The 20,821-nt window shown below is 29.0% G+C and overlaps 1 protein-coding gene across 2 annotated transcripts in view; it reads left to right on the top strand.

The window, feature by feature from the left end:
* mamo (zinc finger protein 628-like) overlaps positions 1-20,821 on the top strand; it is an 83,991-nt gene that overhangs the window by 47,389 nt on the left and 15,781 nt on the right. The gene's annotated exons all lie outside the window — the stretch shown is intronic.

Here is a 20,821-nt window from a genome sequence, read left to right as displayed (position 1 = left end):
TTCTTGCACAGAGCTCGAGTTTTCACACGGCAAGTATACGAAATTGAGTGGAAAATTATTAATGAAAATATTATTTATCAATGTTTAATTTTTCTTAATCATTTTATTTAAGCATTCTTTTTTTTTATATATATTTTCAAAAGTTTGCATCGAACTATTTCGTTATGTTTTTCTAATTTCTTTTTAATCTATTCAATTAATCGTTTCCCTTGTCCACGATATTAGCTTCGTAACTGCTGCGTGAGAAACAACTCTACGTAACACACGCATACACATACACACGCATGTAATTTTAAATCGGTAAAGTTCGTTCGTTCGTTCGTTCGTTCGTTAGGGGAAACGTAAAAGCTGGCGCACTCGACTGACTCGTAAGATTAAGTAGGTTTTAATTAATATTAATTTTCTCTCTCTCTCTCTCTCTCTCTCTCTCTCTTTCTTTCTTTCACTTAGAAAAGGAGAGAATTAAATTAAGAGTGGGTGGTAAGGGTGGAAAATTCGATTAGTAATCAAGTTAAAACGTATTAAGTGGCACGAACATACCTATTTATGTTTAGAGTATTTTATATCGAAAAACGAACTAAAGAAACTACTATTTAACAAAATATATATACACACAATCACACATATACATACACATACGTACATATGCATAAACGTATATAAGAAAACGTTTAGGTATTTTTGTACAGACAAAAAATGAAATGTAAGCATGCACGTACACACAGGTGCAATATATATACACACACACACGTATACACACATAAGAATAATACAATTAAAAAACATATGTTAAACGTATCTCACTTATGAGAATGTTTTAGACGTTTTATTAAAAGAAAATGAATTGTACGGTTTAATTCGGTATAATTTTCAATGCGCTTTTGTTTTCAAATTATTGTAAAATCGAATCTATTGCGAGTGTGAGGAATAAAGGAAAGTAGAAAATTTCAAAAATATCTTATTTGAAAATGCGAGAATACTCGTCATTATTAAAAGTATATCACTGTAATGATAACATGAAGTTTAATAGTAGTAAATTGTTTAAAAAGTCCCATAATGGGATTTGCATATATGTGCGAGTTAAAAGAAAATTAAGAAAGAATACTGATGTTTATACGTTTATGTCTGTGTGCGTGTGTGTGGGTGTATATATATATATATATATATATATATATGTATATATATATATATATATATGTATATATATATATATATATATGTATGTGAATACACTATCGACCAAAAGTTTGAAATCTGTTATGTAAATTTATGTAAGAAAAAAAAATAATTGAACGCCATTGTGACAACCGAGATAATTAATTGTTCAAGAAAAATTTACGATTAACAATTTCGTTTACTTTATGTAGTATTTGTTTTTTTGTTTATTTATTTATTTTTTTTTTTATCAATAACCGAATATTTTCAAGGGTTAGTTTCCAAATTCACGTCCAATTAAAGAGCTCCCTTTTAAACGTATTAAAAAAATATATAAGCAATTTAAATATAAAGTTAAAGAAAACAAAATAGTTTTCCCGACAAAATGGCGAACTAACGAAATTTTGGGTTAATTGGATAGGCCCCCCTCCATCCTAAAAAAGTTGCAGTTCAGCGTCCTCAAAGTTAACGGTCCGTATCTGAGCATGTTTTTGAATTGCTCTTTCATATAAAAAAAAAGCTAATTTTTAAATACAACCTCGAAATTATTCCAAGCATTTCAACAATTAGTGTCTTTTTTTTTTTAAATATTCCTAATAAAATATTTTTGGTTTTATTTGAAAAAGAAATTGGCAGAGATAATGTGGAAGGATCATTGGCATTCTTAAATTGGTTGTAAAAATCGTAAAAAGAAAAAATTACTGAAAATATTTTGAAACGTAATTTGATTTGTTGTTTTAACCCTTTTTGAGTTCTGAATACTTTTAACTAAAATGTTTTGTAGGAACGGAATAAGTTATTATTTAACTAGTTATTAATTATAATTTATTATTAACTAGTTATTAATAACTTATTATTAAAAAATAATAAATTATATTTAATAATTAAAGTTTTTCTTTCTGAATATAATTTAATTAATTAATATAACATATAAAACATTACATTATTTTACATTAATATTAACAAACACGTATATGCGTCGATAGAACACTCTGGTAATTTTGACCAAACGCATATATGCGTCCATAGCACTCTAAGGGTTAATGTAATGATAAATTGTAAATTATAAACGATCTATTGTTTCTAAATTTATTGGTTTGATCGATTTATCAGAAAATCGGTTAACAATCCTTGAATTTGAAACCGATAGTGTATACATGTACACGTGTAAATGTATATAACATGTTATGTAGTACATTGTTTGGTACAAACGATCTCTAGATCGGGTAAAAAGTTTCTCCCGCAGTTTGTTTGCTGTGTTACTGGTGCTTCTTCTGTTCCCGTTACTGTTGCCCGCGAAATGGTCGAAATAAGCAGAAAACATCAGCGCGGTTCGAAAACTACTGGGAATTAGCTCGATTTAGTCTTCGTTTCGTGTAACCGCAAAATGCGAGCTTGCACGAAAAAGAGAATAAGAGAGAAAGAAAAAAGAGAATATGAGTTTTAAATTCGTATAGAAATAGAGAGAAAGAAATTTCTTTTTTTTTTTTCTTCTTTTTAATACACAAATATCCATTATTCGCAAGAAAACCAATTACGATTTAACATTCGTATCTTTTCTATGTTTCTTTTTATTGGTTGATTTATTCTTTTTCATTTTATTTATTATTTATTACTTTTTTTTTTTTTAATATTATTGAAGATTAATGTCTGATTGATCGTACAACCTAATTTTGATTGGACTTAAAATGAACCCTTTCAGTGCTGAATACTTTTAACTAAAATGTTTTGCAGGAACGCGGAATAATTTATTAATAATAAATTATATTTAATAATTAAAGTATATCTTTCTGAATATTATTTAATTAATTAATAGAAACAATATATTATTTTACATTAATATTATAACAGACACGTATATGCGTCGATAGACCACTCTGGTAATTTTTACCAAATGCATATATGCGTCCATAACACTGTAAGGGTTAATTGTTCACGATAAACAATTATTTCTATAAAGTAACTATAATAATTGTAACAAAATTATAACATTAATAATATATACATTTTTATAACACCGTCGTTAATCATCGTGCAATCGCGATGCAACTTTAATTAAATTAAATCAAAAATAAAACTATGATCGCGTACATGCATTTTTGGGAGATTCTTGTTTAAATTAGAAGTTTCTGCAAACATTTTACCGTATCTTTGGAATGTTTTCTTGCATTTTTACTAAAATAAAAAAAATAAATAAAAAAAGAATTGGAAAATTAATTGCATCGATGTTTCGAGAAATATTCGAATGATAGTTCAATTAATCGTTAAAAATTAATAACAATTAACAATACATTTTTATAAATGTTATATCATTTTGATCAAACTTATGACAACATTATTTTTCATTTTAATTTTATATGATTTTTTTCTTACCAAGTTGTTAATAAAAGATCGTATCGAAGGAAAAACCTAATCTTGTGTCTCTCGTGGATCAGAAAAAAGAAAAGAAAAGAAACATGAGAAAGACACAGAGAGAAAGTGAGAAAGAGAGAGAGAGGAAAAGAGAAAAAGAGAGAGAGAGAGAGAAAGAGTAAGAAAAAGAGAAAGAGGGAGTGATCTTTTATTAGAGAACACGAAGACGAACGTGCTCGCCGCGTTGATATCCCTCGGTACTCTCTTACCTGGGTACTTCGAGTGGCCGCATCATTGTTTTACGAGAGCATTCACGTAGCAACAGTCAAGAAGACCCCTGTGCAAAAGTAAAACTAGGTCACAAGGGGGGAACAACGAAGAAAAAAGGAAAAAAGAATAAGAAGAAGGAGAAGAGAAATGAGTTAGAAGGAGGAATACAAGTAGAAGGGGGGAGGGAAGGGGGGGGGGAGTAAAAGGAAAGAAAGGCGTAGGAAAAAGGAGTTAGAGAGTCTCTCTGATGCTTACAACGTCAAAATTCTAATTATCGATTAATTTTCTTCAGAGAATATATTTCTGATAGTATCGTTCACGTTCGTGGTTTTTTTTATTCGTGTCATTCTTTGAAAGATTAAAAAAAAGAATCAACGATGCTAATACGTGTTTTCTAATATTTATTTTACACTTATGATATTTTATTTGAATTTTTAATTTTATAATTTTATAATTTTATAATTTTCTTTATTACATCTTCCTTTATAAATGTAATTAGTATTTTAATTTTCAATATATTTATTTATAGTAATTTATTTGATAAGAGAAAGAAAAACAGAAAGAGAGAGAGAGAGAAAGAGATAAATTAATAATTATTTTTCTTTCTTCCATTTTATCCCAATTTATTTTTTTGAAATTTTCATCTCTTTCTCCATCTCTCTCTTTCTCTCTATCTTTTTTTATCTCTCTCTCTCTCTCTCTCTCTCTTTCTTTCTCTTCTTGTTAATCAACATATAAGATCGTTAAAGTTAATTTTATAAAATTTCTCAAACAAAAATCGAAACTCTCAGTTGGACGACGGGTTAGTCAATCAGTTAAAACCAATACTTCAAACATTTTCGGTTCACGTAACACTCTTGCGAGTATAAAAATATTTTATTAAACAATTTTTCGTAAAAAAAGAAAAACAAAAAAGAAAGAAAATAATTAACCCTTTGACTGCCACGCCGAAATCATACGTTTTTTTCCCAGAACGTCACGACATTATTTTTATTATTCAAAGAATATAATGACAAAATAATAATAAATTGATGTTAATACAAAATTGTAATTGTTCAATAGTGCAATTGTGCAATTCAAAAATGCAATTGTTTAAATACACTTACTTTTAATTTTCATTTACTTTTTTTACAATTGTAAAAGATTCACATACGTTCCGGTCACCAATGACCAATATGGCGTCTCAGGAGAAACCGTAGTAGTCGGTCATATATGACCAACATGGCAGTCAAAGTGTTAAACAACAATTAGAAGGGTTGCATTGGTATCCTAGAATTCCGTGAAAATTAAAATATTACAAACCACAATTGTTTTCAGAATATTAATTAATGCATCGTAATGTAACGTGAACATATACTTAAAATACATTGTTAAGTGATTTTAATGCGCGCACATATAATGCATGAATTTTTTCTTCTTTTATTTTAATCGCGCGAGGAAAAATAAATTCATTTTATTCGAAAGACTGTTAACAGTGATTACGATAAAAAAAAATTAAAAAAGGTTTATAATGATAGAGAGAATAGGTATATATATATATATATATATATATATATAAATATAAAAGGAAATAATTGTTTATAAATTATTAATTTAATTCTATTTCATTTTTCTCATGAGAAAGGCCACTTAATTGATTAGTAAAAACAAAAAAAAAGGAAAAACAAAAAAAATAGAGAAAATATGTTACATTGAAATTAAAAAAAAAGCACACACATATATATATATAATATATATATGTAAATAACATCAGTTGGGGCATAAAGAATTAAAAGAAGAAAAAAAAAAGAAAGGGGTGAAAACGGGAGAACCGAACACACACATACTACGCAATGAATCCAATAGCAATAAATGTGTAAAGGGATTATACATATATATATATATATAGTTAACAAAAGAAAAAAAATTATATATATAGTATATATATATTATATATATACTTATATATAAATTATATATCTACAAGTAATGAAAAAAAAAAAAAGAGTAATATTAGGAATGAGAGAGATATAAACAAGGTAAATAAAACGGTGCAACGCGAGGTGGGAGGGCAAATATTAGAAAGAATGAGAGTGAGAGAGACAGATATACATGTATGAAAGAATATGTAATAATGAGAGAAAGAAAATGATAAAAGAAAAAAATGGGAATAACTGGCGGAGACGTTGAAATGTATCGCACTGATATATATATACATATAGTATTTATATATTACATACATGTAATATCGTTTTGAAATTACCAGCTAGAACAACAAAACAAAAAACGCACATCAACGTTTCCACGGCTCCGCTAAATTAGAATGCTAATAACACTATACATATATAAATAATCTATAAATGAATGCATATAGGTATATGAATAAAATAATAATAAAAATTAAATAAAATTAAATAAAATAAAAAATATATATATATATATTATATGTCGAGAGATATTTATACTAGTATTTTAATAGTTTAGTATATAATGCAATATACATATATAAATATATATATATATATATATATATATATACATAATTGTAATAATATGTATATGTATATATATATTTATATAAATTATACAAGAGAAAGATAGAGCGAATGCATTGTACAAATGTTTCATGAAAAATTCGAAAGAGAAATTGTACGTATGTATGTATATGAATATATGTGTGCATGTGTGTTTTGTGTGTGAGAGAAAATAAGTGGAAGAGTGAGTGAGAAATAAAATAAAAATAGAATCGCGCTGTAAATACATACAACACACATAGAAAATATTATTCTACGAATATATTATATACATATAAATACATCCAATTGAATATAATGATATTAGTGATACAAACGTAAAAACATAGAATTATTGTATACACGACACTATATATATGTATATGTATATTATACATATATATATATAATGATATAGAAAAAAAATATGTGAATAGGAATTAATCTAAACTGAAATTACTTATAAGTATGAGTATATAGGATAAGACAAAGTTTATTATATAAAGATGCATAGGCATTACTACGGGGTCACCTAATCATAATTATATTGATACTAGGACAGGAAATATATATATATATATATATATATATATATATATATATACATATATACACGATTTCCTTTAATTGATGATACAAATGAACAAGGGGATGATTCTATGTGAAAAACTAAGTTTGAAAATGTAAAATAAAATTTGTTTATATGGAATTTCGTTTTTGGAGAAAAAGTAAATTTTAATTGTAATTTAATTTTTAAAAATTTATTAACAAAATTTATAATTAAATTGATTATTTAATATTGTTAAATTAATATTAAATTAATAAATTAACAAGGTAATATTAAACATTAAATATTATTAAATTAATTTTATTTTTAAAAATTAAATTTAAAATTTTACCAAGTACTTTTGCAAGCTTAAAAACTATAAATATCTTATTTAACAAACATAAGAATATAAAATTGAAAATAAGAGATATCATAGTACTGACACAATGTTTTAACATATTATAAAACATAAACATGATCACCCAAATATTTGAGAATAAATTATTAATTAATTAAATTATTAAACTTATTTTTTCTCAAAAAACAAATTCCAATATAAACAAAGTTGATTTCTACATTTTCACTTAAATTTTTCCTATAAAATCATTCAATGTACATCTTGTTATTGTCAATTATGGGACACCTTGTATATAAATATATAGTCAAATATTTGAAAACACGTGTTGACGAGATAAACGAAAAAGTAAAAATAATCCAACAAAAAAAAAGAAGAGAAAAAGTTCAGAGTGAAATCACAGGAACTTAGGTAGACTCTATACATATATATATATATATACATATATCATACATATATATGTATGTATATATATATACAATACGTTATTATTTGTAATATCGGGCACAAACGCTCTCATTATTTTACTGTGATCCGTGTTTTGTACGATTTTCAAAGTCACACCGCACACCCAGGGCCGGCATTAGTCTAACGCCGATAATTATGTTAATGTGACGATAATTACGACGATGATAATAATGATGATGATGATAATGATAATGTTGATAATAGTAATGATTACGATGATTATGATTATTATTATGATGATGATTATAATGATTCTGGGACACGAATATTTTTATTCCAAATTTTTGTTTTCATATCTCCAAAATTTTATGAAAGATATACGAAAATGATTTATGAAAGTGTGTGAAAGTGATCTAAAAATGTGAAAGAAAAGCATATGATTATATTGAAGAGAAAAACGTGGAATGAAAAAAAAAAGTAATATTGAACATAACCTCTCTCAATCGATAATAAAAAATTCTGATTGACAAGAAAAGATAAAAGAAACTAAAAACACGTGGATTTTTCGTCGGATGCACACATAAAACACACAGTGTTCATTAATAGGTTCAACTAAAGTCGACCCTGTTCAAAAAAAAAAAAAAAGAAAAAAAAAGGAAAGAAATAAACAACCCTTTTATCGATAGTACGCGCGTCGTCTCGAGCTAATGTAAGTTTAAAAAAAAAAAAGAATGAACGAAATGAGAAACTTCTCCGTCTCGTTGCTTTCCTCGTTTTCAACGCGTTAATTTATATATATATATATTTTTTTTTTTTATATACGAAACGTTCTTCAATTTTAAATTAGCAATCTAATTATAAAGTATTTAATCGAACGTACGTACAGCGTATAATTAAACAATTAAACATGGACAAATTAATTTTATATGATCTTTTTTTTGTCTTTTTCTATTTTTATTAAACCAATCAATTATTTTCATTTCATTATATTACAAGGTTTTATTATTTTATTATTTATAAAAATATTATAAAATTATATAATATATTATATATATTATATTATTATATAATATATATTAATATATATAAAATTTATTTATTATTTATAAAAATTCCTCAACTTTCGTATATAAAAAAAAATTTTTTTAAAAGCATAATAATAATAATAATAATAATAATAATAGTAATAAAAATAATAATAATAATAGTAATAAAAATAATAGTAATAATAAATATAATAATACTAACAATATTAATAATAATAATAATAATAATAATAATAATAATACTAACAATAAATAAATAAATAATATGTCGTACCTGCTCTTCGCGAAAGTTAGATTCATAATAGCTGAAAAGAAAAGAAAAAAAAAAAGAAAAAAAAACGCGTATGCAGCCTCGCTTCGCCCTTCTCGAGTCCCTTTTCATCATTTCCGTTATTCTCGAAGCTTCTTCTTATCGTTGAAAACAACAACAAAATTTTAACGAAAAAGGCATAATACAAGGACAACAACAACAAAATTATTCGCGAAATGGATGAGAATGGAAAGAAACGATTATCGTTTTCTTTTATTTTCTCCAATTCATCATGAAATTTTGCACAATATATCTTTTTCGTTAATGTCTAATGTTAGAGCGCGTGACAAAATTCTCTCGGAGATGGAAAAGAAAGTTTTGACAGGTGATAGGAAAAGCAAAAAATATACAAAATAAGAATGAATTAAAATTAACCCTTTGCACTCGATCGAAAGCTCCACTACGGAGACAATAAAACAAAAATAAAAATCTGAAACAAATTGAATTCAGTTTACAATATATCACAAATATGATTTTTCTTTTAATTACACATACATATATGTCATTTATTTATAATACGTAAATATGATTTGTTTTTTATTAAAATTACTTTGTATGTTGTTGATAATATGTGAAATGAAAAATATAACTTCGTGTGCAAAGGGTTAATAAAAGAATGAGAGAGGGAGAGAGAAATAAACGAAAGAGGGGTTGGGGGTGTAAGGAGTAGGAATAGGAATAGGGGTTGAGAAAGAGAAAGAGAGAGAAGAAAATATAAACGTTGTTCCTATCGCATTGACTTACGTTGCGGATTAAAGCTTTAGAAACCGTTCTAATGTGAACGATGATAGTTTTGCAAAGTAAGCGCTTATAATATGCATGCAGAAAAATTCAAATATACATATGTAAATGTATAGTGGAAGAATGGACACACACGGTTGTTGTTGTTCTTCCGGTTCGCAACGGAGAGAAAGAAAGAAGAAGATAACGAGGAAAAGAGAAAGATAATGAGAAAGTGAATAAAGTAAGAGTGGGAGGGAGGAAGATAAAAAAAAGGAAATAAAATAAAAAGAGAGATGATCATCACTACCAACGTGACAATGAGAGACGACGCGTACGAATTACATAACAAATTATTCACTTAACAAGATAACGAGCGTGTGCTTTTTACACAAACAAAATTCTTTCATTTTTCGCGTTACTTTCTTTCTCTTTCTCTCTTTCTCTCTCTCTCTCTCTCTCTTTTATATTACATTTTTTCTGTGTTTTCACACTTGTTTTTTTTTTTTTTTCATTTTTTGTCTTTTCGTTTTTTCGTTGATATCAACTAAAAACGCACTTACTCGAATATTCGTGCGGGGAAAGACGGATTATAATGCGATTCATTTTTATTCGATGCTAAATCATAACTCGAAAGAAGACTCTATGGAAAATAATTATTTCTAATGTTATCTAAATAATAATAAAAGAAGAAGGATAAAGAGAGAGAGAGAGAGAGAGAGAGAGAGAGAGAGAGAAGGAAATATGAAATGGTTATCTGTTTAAATTTGGTATCAATAAGTTCGATAAATTATGAACAAATTCGTTTATTTTATCGACAAAATCATCGTAAGGAATGATTTGCAAATGAACAATAAAAATTCATTTAAAAAATTATACAAACAAGTACATATAATAAAAAGCAATATAATAAATTATTGTTTTGTCTTACGAAAAATTTAAAGAAAAAAAAAATATAACTTCGATAGCAATTTATCGATAAAAATCGTTGAAGAAAATCGAGCCGCCGTGATATACCTTCTTACGTGTGTTGAAGAGAGAAAAAAGAAAAAGACAGTGAGAGAGAGAGAGAGAGAGAATGAAGTAGAGTGAGAGTGATAGAAGTAGAGGGAGAGGGAAAGATAGATGGAAGGAGAGGGAGAAAAGAAGAATGAGAGAGAGAGAGAGAGTAGAGTCGAGGTCAGGGGTGTATTCACCTGGCACCGCCCCAAGTCACGCCTACCTGCGCACTTGGTAAAGTCACGCCTACGCGTGTGCACCGACACGGCACACACCACGTGCACTCGTGTGCACGCACACCTCCCCACCATCCCACCTTTACCCCCACCCAACAACCTTCCTCACTTCCTAGCAGATATTCCGTAAGAGTGAGTAAGCGCGTGGGACAGAGACGGACATAAAGAGAGACACACGCGATGTGATAGGGAGAGTTCAAGTGAGAAAGAGAGAGAGAGAGAAAATGTTAGGTAGGCCTACGCCTACTTTCTCGCACGCGCGTTCACCCTCCACTCAATGTTCCCTTACAAAGACGCGGATGCCACCACTAGCCCAGTTTAGGGAAAGGTGCGCGTTAGAGATCGGGTCACCGGGTGACGCCTTTAACTTATCTTTTTATTCCTTTTCTTCCTTTCTCTTTCTATTTTCTTTTTCCTTCCATCTTTATACATATCTATATCTTTTTATTTATTTTTATTTTTGCTTTTGTATTTTTTGTTTGTTCAACTATTAACCCCTTAAAGAACAATTTTGGCTCAACGTAATACAACGCCGCTCAAGTTAACTCGAGCGTGCAAACTTAAAGGGTTAATATTTATTATTTTATTCTTATCAATATTATTATTATTATATTATTATTATTATTAATTGGCATTATAATAAACAGACAAAAAAATTAGTATTCAAAATTATTTCATTTTATGAATTAATTTTTAATGGAAAACGAAAAGAAAGAAACAGAAAAAAAATTCAATATATTATATTTGTTTTTTGTATACCATCTTGTTTTTATCTTTTCTTTTTTCCTTTTTTTTTTATCGGAATCTTAATTAGAAAACTTGTAAAATTGATTTGAAAAATACTTTTTTTAAATGATAACGAAATAGATTGAATGTAAAAGAATTTCAAAGAAAATTAAAAATTTTAATCTTAATTCGATAATCTTTATCAACAACAACAAAATAAAAAAATTAGTTCTAAATTTACTATTACAAAAAACAAAAAGGAATAATAAATCAATCAAAAACTTCATCCCTTTTAATCCAGATAAAAAATAACAGTCCCCCAAATCGATTCCAATTATGTTCACATAAACAAAAACAAAAACAAAATCGAAGATAAAGAAACGAAACTCCCATGAAGAAAATGAAGACAAAACAAACAAAAAGAAGAAGAAGAAGAAAAAAAAAGAATAGAAAGAGAAAGAGGGAGGAAATGAGTGAAACCTTTTCGTCATTCGTAATTCGAGCAACGTGCTTTTCTCCCTAAGGACATTCAAGAGCATACACAACGTATATAAACCACACAACCTAGGGCACATAAGCTTTGCATACGCGCAAGCTTTCGTAACACACGGAGTAGTACGTGTTGGAGGAGAATGAGAGAAAGAAAGAAAAACAGAAAGAGACAGAGAGTGAGAGAAAGAGAGAGATAGAAAGCGAAAAGCCATCCCTCTTTTCGCGCTGGCTACGTGCCTGCTTGTCGCCCCGTTATTAATGGGATCTCTTCCACGGGAATTCCGCCAATAAGGGCGACCCACGATATCACGGCATCCCTCTTTCTCTTACACACACATATATACGCACACACTAACTCTCTTTCTATTTCTCTTCATTTCTCTTTCTCATTATTTCTATCTTTCTCTCGCCAACTCTCGTTCGCATTCTACGCGGCTTTAACCACCCTTCTTGCAACCCCCTTCATCTTTCTTCTCCTTCTACACTTCTTCCTCTTCGTTCTATGCTATTCTGTCTGTCAGTCCTTCTTCTTCTTCTTCTTTTTATTTTCTCTCTCTTTCTTTCTACTTCTACTTTCCCAAAACACTCGACAAGCAACCACCCCATCACCCATCCCAACAACCATCCAACCAACCCTTGTTGCAAGGTGCGGCCACGTGTGTCTACGCGTTATCCAACTACTACGTTCATTCGTCTACGTCAGTGGTTCCCAAACTTTTTTGTCCTACCGCCCCCCTTGCCAGAAAAAAATATTACTTACCGCCCCTTGCAAATTAATTTTTTTTTTTAAATTTTAATAGCAATTATATAAATAGAAAATATATTGAGTTGTCCGGAAAGTTCGTGCCGATTTTGACGGAAGATTGAAACTTAACGCATTTAAGTTTTTTTATTTGGTATATATTTATTAAATTATATATAAGTGCCATTCTGTTCCACAATTTTTCTCCATCTTTAAGGGTAACTTCAAAATTTCGGCCTTCCAAAATTTCCCAGGTTTTTTTAGTAAAACAACTTTATGCCAATTACCGAAAATCGGCACAAACTTTCCGAATAACCTAATATATATTAATGTTTCTAACTTCTTCATAAAATATAGTAAAGAAAGGTGTAAATTATTGTAGAAACATTGAACTTTGAAATTATGAAACTGTTTAATGGCACCTGTGGCCATCACTGCCTTCCTGAATCTGCAGCACCCACCAGGGGGTGGTGGCGCCCACTTTGGGAATCACTGGTCTACGTGTAACGTGATGAGAAAAAGTTTCAAATGTTACATATCGTGCTATGACCTTCTCTCTCTCCTTCTCTCTCTCTCTCTCTCTTCAAATCCGACTGACCATCCCTTGTTTCTACACGTATTAAGTATCTATGTATTTTTGTTTGTTTGTTTGTTTGTTTGATGTATATATTTTGTAAACGAGTATATGTTGGCAAAATTAAGAGCTTAGGAAATTGGATATGAAAAGATTTTGTTTAAATTTAACTTTTTTATTTTGAAAATTTTGAACTTAATAATTGATAATATTTAATTGCAAAATTTTTTTTGATAATATTTTTATTGCATAACGTCAGCTGGTTTTTGTGATTTCCTTGTATACTTTTAAATGAAAACAAGGGTTGTTCGGTTATATCAGAAAAAAAAATTGGATAAAAATATTTAATATCAAATTTATTAGAATATATTTGTTTCAATTTATAAACAATCAAATTTATCGTGATAGAAAATTCTCAAACAACTCTTCCATATTGTTTTTATATTAAACAAAAAAAAGAAGGAAGAAATTATTAATCTGTTAACCGGGGAGTTCCCTTTTTAATTATGTAGCTCTTTTTATTATTTATTTATTATTTATTATTATTTATTATTATTTACAATAATTTGGCCAATGAAAAAAGCCAATACAAGAGTATTAAGAAAAACAAACCAAAAACAATCATTTTCACGAAAAAAAGGATACAAATTACATCCACAGTTGCATCCAATTGCAATTTGATCAACCCTCTCCCTAACATGGACGCAAAAAAGAAAGAAACGTCACTTTCGTGGGTCGTTCGATCATAAAAAAAAGAAAATATTTCCAAGATAAATATTAGGTTGGCAACTAAATGATTGCGGATTTGAAATAAGAATGAAAATTCCAAATTTTTACTTAAAAACATAAGTCAATTAGGTACAGTCCACTTTTGTTAATGACCTTTTGCCATTGGTCAAGTGGTGTCATAATGCCCACGTTCATAAAATTTTTGATCTTTGCTATCAAAAAAACTGAATTAGGTGTAAAACAAAATCCCCAATGACTTAGTTGCCAGACCAAGTAGAATCCTTCTTAGTTTTTCGAACTATAATAAAAAAAAAAAGAAGAAGAAAAAGAAAAGGAGACCAAAAAGAAAAAAAAATAAAGAAGAAGAAATAAAATAAAAAAAAAAAAAAACAAGAAAAAAAGAGAAAAAAAGAAAAGAAAAAGAATCTGACAAGTAAGAGTACTGAGAATCCTGCTTACGCTCTTAGTTTCCACGAACACTTACCAACAACGTTTTCAACGTCGCCAGAAATTTTAGCGACGAGTCTGCTTTCGAGGTATACTTAGTAAGCAGCTCGTGATGAACGAACGGAAAAAAAAAAAATAAAATAAAAAAATAAAAATGTAAGATAGAAATAAATAAAGATAGAGATAGAGGAAGGGAAAGAAAGAAAGAAAGAAAAAAAGAAAAATATAAATAAAATAAAAATCCTCCCACGATATACGAAGTAACATGCGTTAGCTAGTTTTTTTTTTTTTTGTTTTCATCGTCACCGTTTCATTTCGAAAATAATTGCAAAACCCGAAATTCCCCGCCGAAACGAGAAGAAGACACACGCGATACACCTACTAAAAACTTATACACACGCATAGAGATACATACATACATATAAATAAATAAATAAATAAATAAATAAATAAATAAGTAAATAAATAAATACGCGTATTATACATACGTAAGAAGAAAAAAATATAAATAAATAAGCGCGTATACACACAGGAGAAGATTTATACATACTAATTATACACAATGCGTAAGTAAGTAAATACTTACGTAGTACGCGCTAGAGAGAGAAAGAAAGAAAGAAAGAAAGAGAGAGAGAGAGAGACATACTCACACATATAAATACGTATATCTACACGGACACGTACTTACATATATAGGAGACAGTGTTCAATAGTTTTTCAAGAGCCACCCGGTAGACATCGGAATATCTCGCATAATAGATTTAAAAAAAAAAAAAAACAGATTGTATAACGTTTTAACTAAGCTTTCCGTAACGATATATGAGAGAGGAAGATAGAAAGAGAGAGAGAGAGAAAGAGAGAGAGAGAGAGAGAGAGAGAGAAAGTAAGTAAGTAAGTAAGAGTGAGAGAGATAGAGAGATAGCGCGTAAGACAGAGAGAAAGAAAAATTGAACGAAAGAAAGAAAGAAAGAGAGAGAGAGAGAGAGAGAGAGAGAGAGAGAGAGAGAGAATAAAATAAGTGAAAATGCGAAATTAATGAAGAAAAAAAAAGGTAAAAATAAGAAAAAAGAATGTTAAAGCAGGAAGGAAGAAAGGAAGGAAGGAAGGAGGGAACGAAGCTATGAATTGTTATGTTTTCTACACAATAACGTTTGTACCGACTTACAACAATATTTGTACAATATACGATTAAAAAAAAAAAATAAGAAGAGACGTATACCTATACGACATAGGTTTACCCAGATGCAATAACTTTTTTAAACGGTATTACCACAACGGAATATTTTTCATACTCGTAAACGATTATCTCACATCACACCGAAGCCTGCGCGCGGGGATAAGAAAAAAAAAAAAAATGAAGAAATAAAAAAAAAAAAAATATAAAACGCCGCGAAATGAATACAAATGGATGATAATATAAACTAACACGTTTCGTTTTGTGCCAATCAACCAACCTGTTCTTCTTTAGAAATTTTTCCTTTTCTCCGGATAATACTTAATTGTATTGTACTGTATTGTATTGTATTGTATATTTATTATTATAAAAAAAAAAAAAAAAAACAATATGGGCATGCCACACACCACAATGTGTGTGTGCTGCCATTTAAATGCTGCTGTTGTTGCCGTTGCTACTGCTGCTCCTCCTCCTCAATGACGCCTGGATATGTAAAATATACAGAACATGAACACACACACACATTCAAATACACACATACATATATATATATATATAAACGTTAAATGATAACGACCTTCTCTTCGAAAGATATTATAATATCTTTAAGAAAAAAAAAGATGAAGAAAAAAAAAGAAAATGAAAGACAGTTTATATTAGACCAGTTCGAGAATTGCAACGTTTCAATTTAATTTATTCAACAACAAACGACGTTTTAAGGCATATCGAGTATACATTGTAAAAACTAAATTAATTTTAATAAAAGAAAATATATTAGAGAGGAAATAAGAGAGAAATATTTATGCGTTGTATAAAAATCGATTTGTCCGTTCGATCGATCGAGACATTACCGAGATCTCGTTAAAATTAAATTAGAAATTAAAAAAAAAAAACGACGAATACAATTTTTTTTATGCATTTTTATACACTTCCAACTAAAAGTTTGGATAGATGTCAATTAAAATCAATCCATCATTTAATCGATTGAGAAACATTAACATTTCACTTTGTAGCAAACATGAAACCTGTAAAAAACAAAAACAAAAGAAAACGTTTAAAATATTGCAATGTCAAATCATAAACAATCCTGAATTGGGATCTCTAGCACTTGAATACGCTATCTGGTAGCTAAATTCAAACTTAGAGTAGATAGGTCTAATTGCTACGTCACGTGGGATCTCTAGCACTTGAATACGTTATCTGGTGGCTAAATTCAAAATTAGAGTAGATAGGTCGAATTTTGCTACGCCACGCACCTGCCAGAGATCCCAATACTGCAAAAGCTTATTAATTAAAATTTGATAAATCCAATAAATTTGAGTAACAATAAAATCATATGAAATACGTGCTGAAATAAAAAATATTGTTAAATAAACCATTAGCTTGTATATAAATATTTAATGTAAAATGCAATAAACTGTAGCCAAACTTTTGGTTGATAGTGTATCTATATACTTATGTATATTATATAGTACTATATAGTGTGTACTATGGTGTACTATACAAAAGCTTCTAAAAACTTTTCTACTTAACGATACATACCCCTATACTTGAACAAATATTTTCACGAACATGTATATACATTCTATAGTATCATTTATTTCACTGTATTCAATTCATGGGTCATACTACTATAAAATTGTCAAACTGTTTTATGAATTAATTATTGATCATTGCTCGTCCAAAAATTGTTTACTTTTGTTGAAATGGTACCCCCGTACTTCGTACTGGGTAGCTTTGAGAAACCCCATACTACAGGGTACTCTATTATAGTATTATATATTATACATATGTGGTGGCTTAGAAAAATATGATTATTATAAAATATTGATTTTAGGTATTGGTATATACAACCATATAAGTAATAAAAACCCGTATAAAGAAAATCACTATACGGATTAAATATCGTTGTGACGTATATGCGAAAAGTTAGCTCGTGTTAAATCCATCAACGATTTAGAGATTTTCATGGGCAAACCTGGGGGACACTGACGACGAGTTTAAACCGTGCTACTCGTTCGACATCAAGAGGGATCTCTCTTGGTGATTGATAAGCGCGGTTATCATTGACAACGTGCATATATTTCGAGAATAAAGTAAAGCAAAGTGAAATGAAAAAAAAAAAAATTAAAAGAAAACAAAAATATTACGAAGTGCAAAAAAAGAACGAAGAAATAATACGGATTTAAAAAAAAAAAGAATTCCTTCATTAGGTGTGGGAAAGGGGTGGGGAAGGTAGGAAGGGGAATTATTTTATCGGACATAAAGAGAAAGGAGAGACGGAAAATGAAAAAAGACAAAATATGAAAAGAAATGACGAAATCGCACGTATTTAATAATAATGAATCTCGAACGTTTGGGGATTAATCTTTTAATAAATAATTTCTCTGTGAAGTAAACAATTAAATCATAACCTTTAACCTCGTCGAAGTCTTCCTACCGCGAATGTGTGAACATTTGGTAGAAAAATTCTAAATAAATTTATTTAATTTCACTCGAGAATTTTAACATCTCAAAAAAAAAGAAAAAGAAATAATAATCATTTTCATTTTATAATTAAACATAAATAGAATTGAATAAATTTATAAATTTGTTTGTGTCGATCGTTTGAAATAAAATATAATTTGGTTTTTTGATGAAGTTAAAGTTGAAATTAGAGAAGAAGAAAAAACGTCAGAGAATGAGAGGAATAAAATATGTTCTATAAAAACTTTACGTTCCTTCAAATATTACAACAATACACACACACACACACACATATGTATGTATAAATATATATACAGTATTAGGTAATTAAATGATAAAATATATAATAATATGTCTTTGATACCGATTATAAAAGCCCTTTAAACCAGATTTGATTTCCCTCATTCGAATGAAAAACACATTTACATTTACGTGTATAAATACATGTACACGCATCATATATACGTGTGTGTGTTTCTCTAAGCGATACTCGGAAATCTCATCTCTTTCTCGTCGTTTTGTTCACGACCTTGCTGATCTTAGATAGTAAAGGTCGCGATATAACACGTACATACATATGTATGATCAAAAAAGAGAAAGAAAAAGAAAGAGAGTGAGAGAGTGAGAGAGAGAGAGAGAGAGAGAGAGAAAAAGACAGAGAAAATTATCGGATCGAGATCTTAGTCGAGAATGTAAAGTATCGATAAACACCAAGGTAAAATACAAATTTTATTTAACATTAGATATACCACCATTTTCAGTATTGGGATCTCTAGCACTTGAATACGCTATCTGGTGGCTAAATTCAAAATTAGAGTAAATAGGTCGAATTTTGCTACGCCACGCCTCTGCCAGATATCCCAATACCTATTTCTACCACACTAGTCAAGATTACTGATGTATACAAAAAAATGCTTTTTAAAGGCTTCCAGTTTTTATTTACTCTTAAAAAATAACAAAAAATGTTTAACAATAATAATTTTAATATAGATAAATCGATTTATAGACATTTTTAAATAACAAAACGCTTAATTATTTACAGAAATCAAATGTTACATGAAGTAGACATTTTGAATTAAAATGGCTTGACCAGTCAAAATGATTGGTCTGGTATATCTAGTGTTAACTATACATACATATATATGTATGTGTATGTACGTGTGTGTCTTTTACATTTACCCAAACAAGCCACTTTTGAAATATTTAAAAGTATTCGTCGTTTTAGTATTATTTAAATTTTTTCTCATCAAGCAAATATTTATCAAACGAAATTACCAACAAGACAAACAAAAAATCATTTTGCATAAAATATAAAAGAAAACCAGACATAAGAATAGTCTCGTTTGTTCGAGAACGATCGAAGGATTTAATCGATTAAAAAACTTTGATCTGTTTCGTTAACGTTGCAAAGGTAAAATAAAAAACAAACAATAAGATATAATAAAGAAAGAGAGAAAGAATGATCGATAGATCATTAAAATCATATGTAAATGATATTTCTCTCTTTTATATTCTCGTCGTATTACGTCGAAGAGAGAGAGAGAGAGAGAGATAAAAGCGTAAAGGAAAATTTCAAATCATGGTGCTCCAAACAAACAAATAAACAAACAAACAAACAACAAACAAACAAGCAAGCAAGCTTATGCGTCTTGTTTTAAAAACTCGTTTCTATCGCAATATCCCATCGTTTATCGTCCGATAAAAGAAAGAAAGAAAGAGAGAAAGCGTGAAAAAAATAGCGAGAGAGAGAGAGAGAGAGAGAGAGAGAGTGAGAGAGAACGAAAGAGAACGCAAAAGAGAGAGAGAGAGAGAGAATAAAATTAAGAATGTATAAGCGAGAGAGTGTGAGAGAGAAAGAGAGAGTATTATTATGAAAAAAAATCCTATATTAGCAAAGTATAATAAAAAAGGAATACAACAAAAACAAAGAGAAAGAGAAAGAGAGAGAAAGAAGAAAAGAAAAGTATAGAAATTGTAATTTAAAATCGATACACGTTGTTGATCACAATCGATAGTTATTACACCTCGTTCTTTCTCTCTCTTTCTCTCTCTCTTTCTCTCTCTCTCTCTCTCTCTTTCTTTTCATTTTTCTGTAATCTTTTGAACACAACGAGATTCGACGACGTGCTTACGATATTTCGTACTTTGATTTCACCCTGTAAGTGAATTATAAAAAAGAATGAGAAATTATGTATGTGTGTGTGTATGTGTATGTGTGTGTTAGTGGCAAAGTTAATGAAGGCATAGTATACTTACACACACATTTATATTATACACACATGTACACAGGTGAAACCATACAAAGAGAGAAAAACGTTTTTCTCAGGCGTATGAAAAAGAACAGGAGAAAAAAATACGTTTTTTGAGTACACTAAAATACACGGAAAAAAAAAGAAAGAAAGAGACAGAAAAAGAGAGTGAGAGTAAGAGTGAGAATGAGAGAGAAAATAAGAGAGAGAGAGAGAGAGAAAATGTGAGAAACGCGCTGGAGACTCGTCCGTAACACTCATCGCATTAAAAACCGCGCATATTTCGATCGTTATGGATGCCACAGTTGATTTTGTGAACGTAAGTGATCTTT

The sequence above is a fragment of the Polistes dominula genome, unplaced genomic scaffold (genome assembly GCF_049000335.1).
Source record: "Polistes dominula isolate Pdom_NZ unplaced genomic scaffold, Pdom_raw_medaka contig_24, whole genome shotgun sequence".
In the NCBI taxonomy this organism is placed as follows: domain Eukaryota; kingdom Metazoa; phylum Arthropoda; class Insecta; order Hymenoptera; family Vespidae; genus Polistes; species Polistes dominula.
The sequence above is the reverse complement of the archived record's forward strand: the minus strand, read 5'-3'. Positions and strand labels throughout refer to the sequence as shown.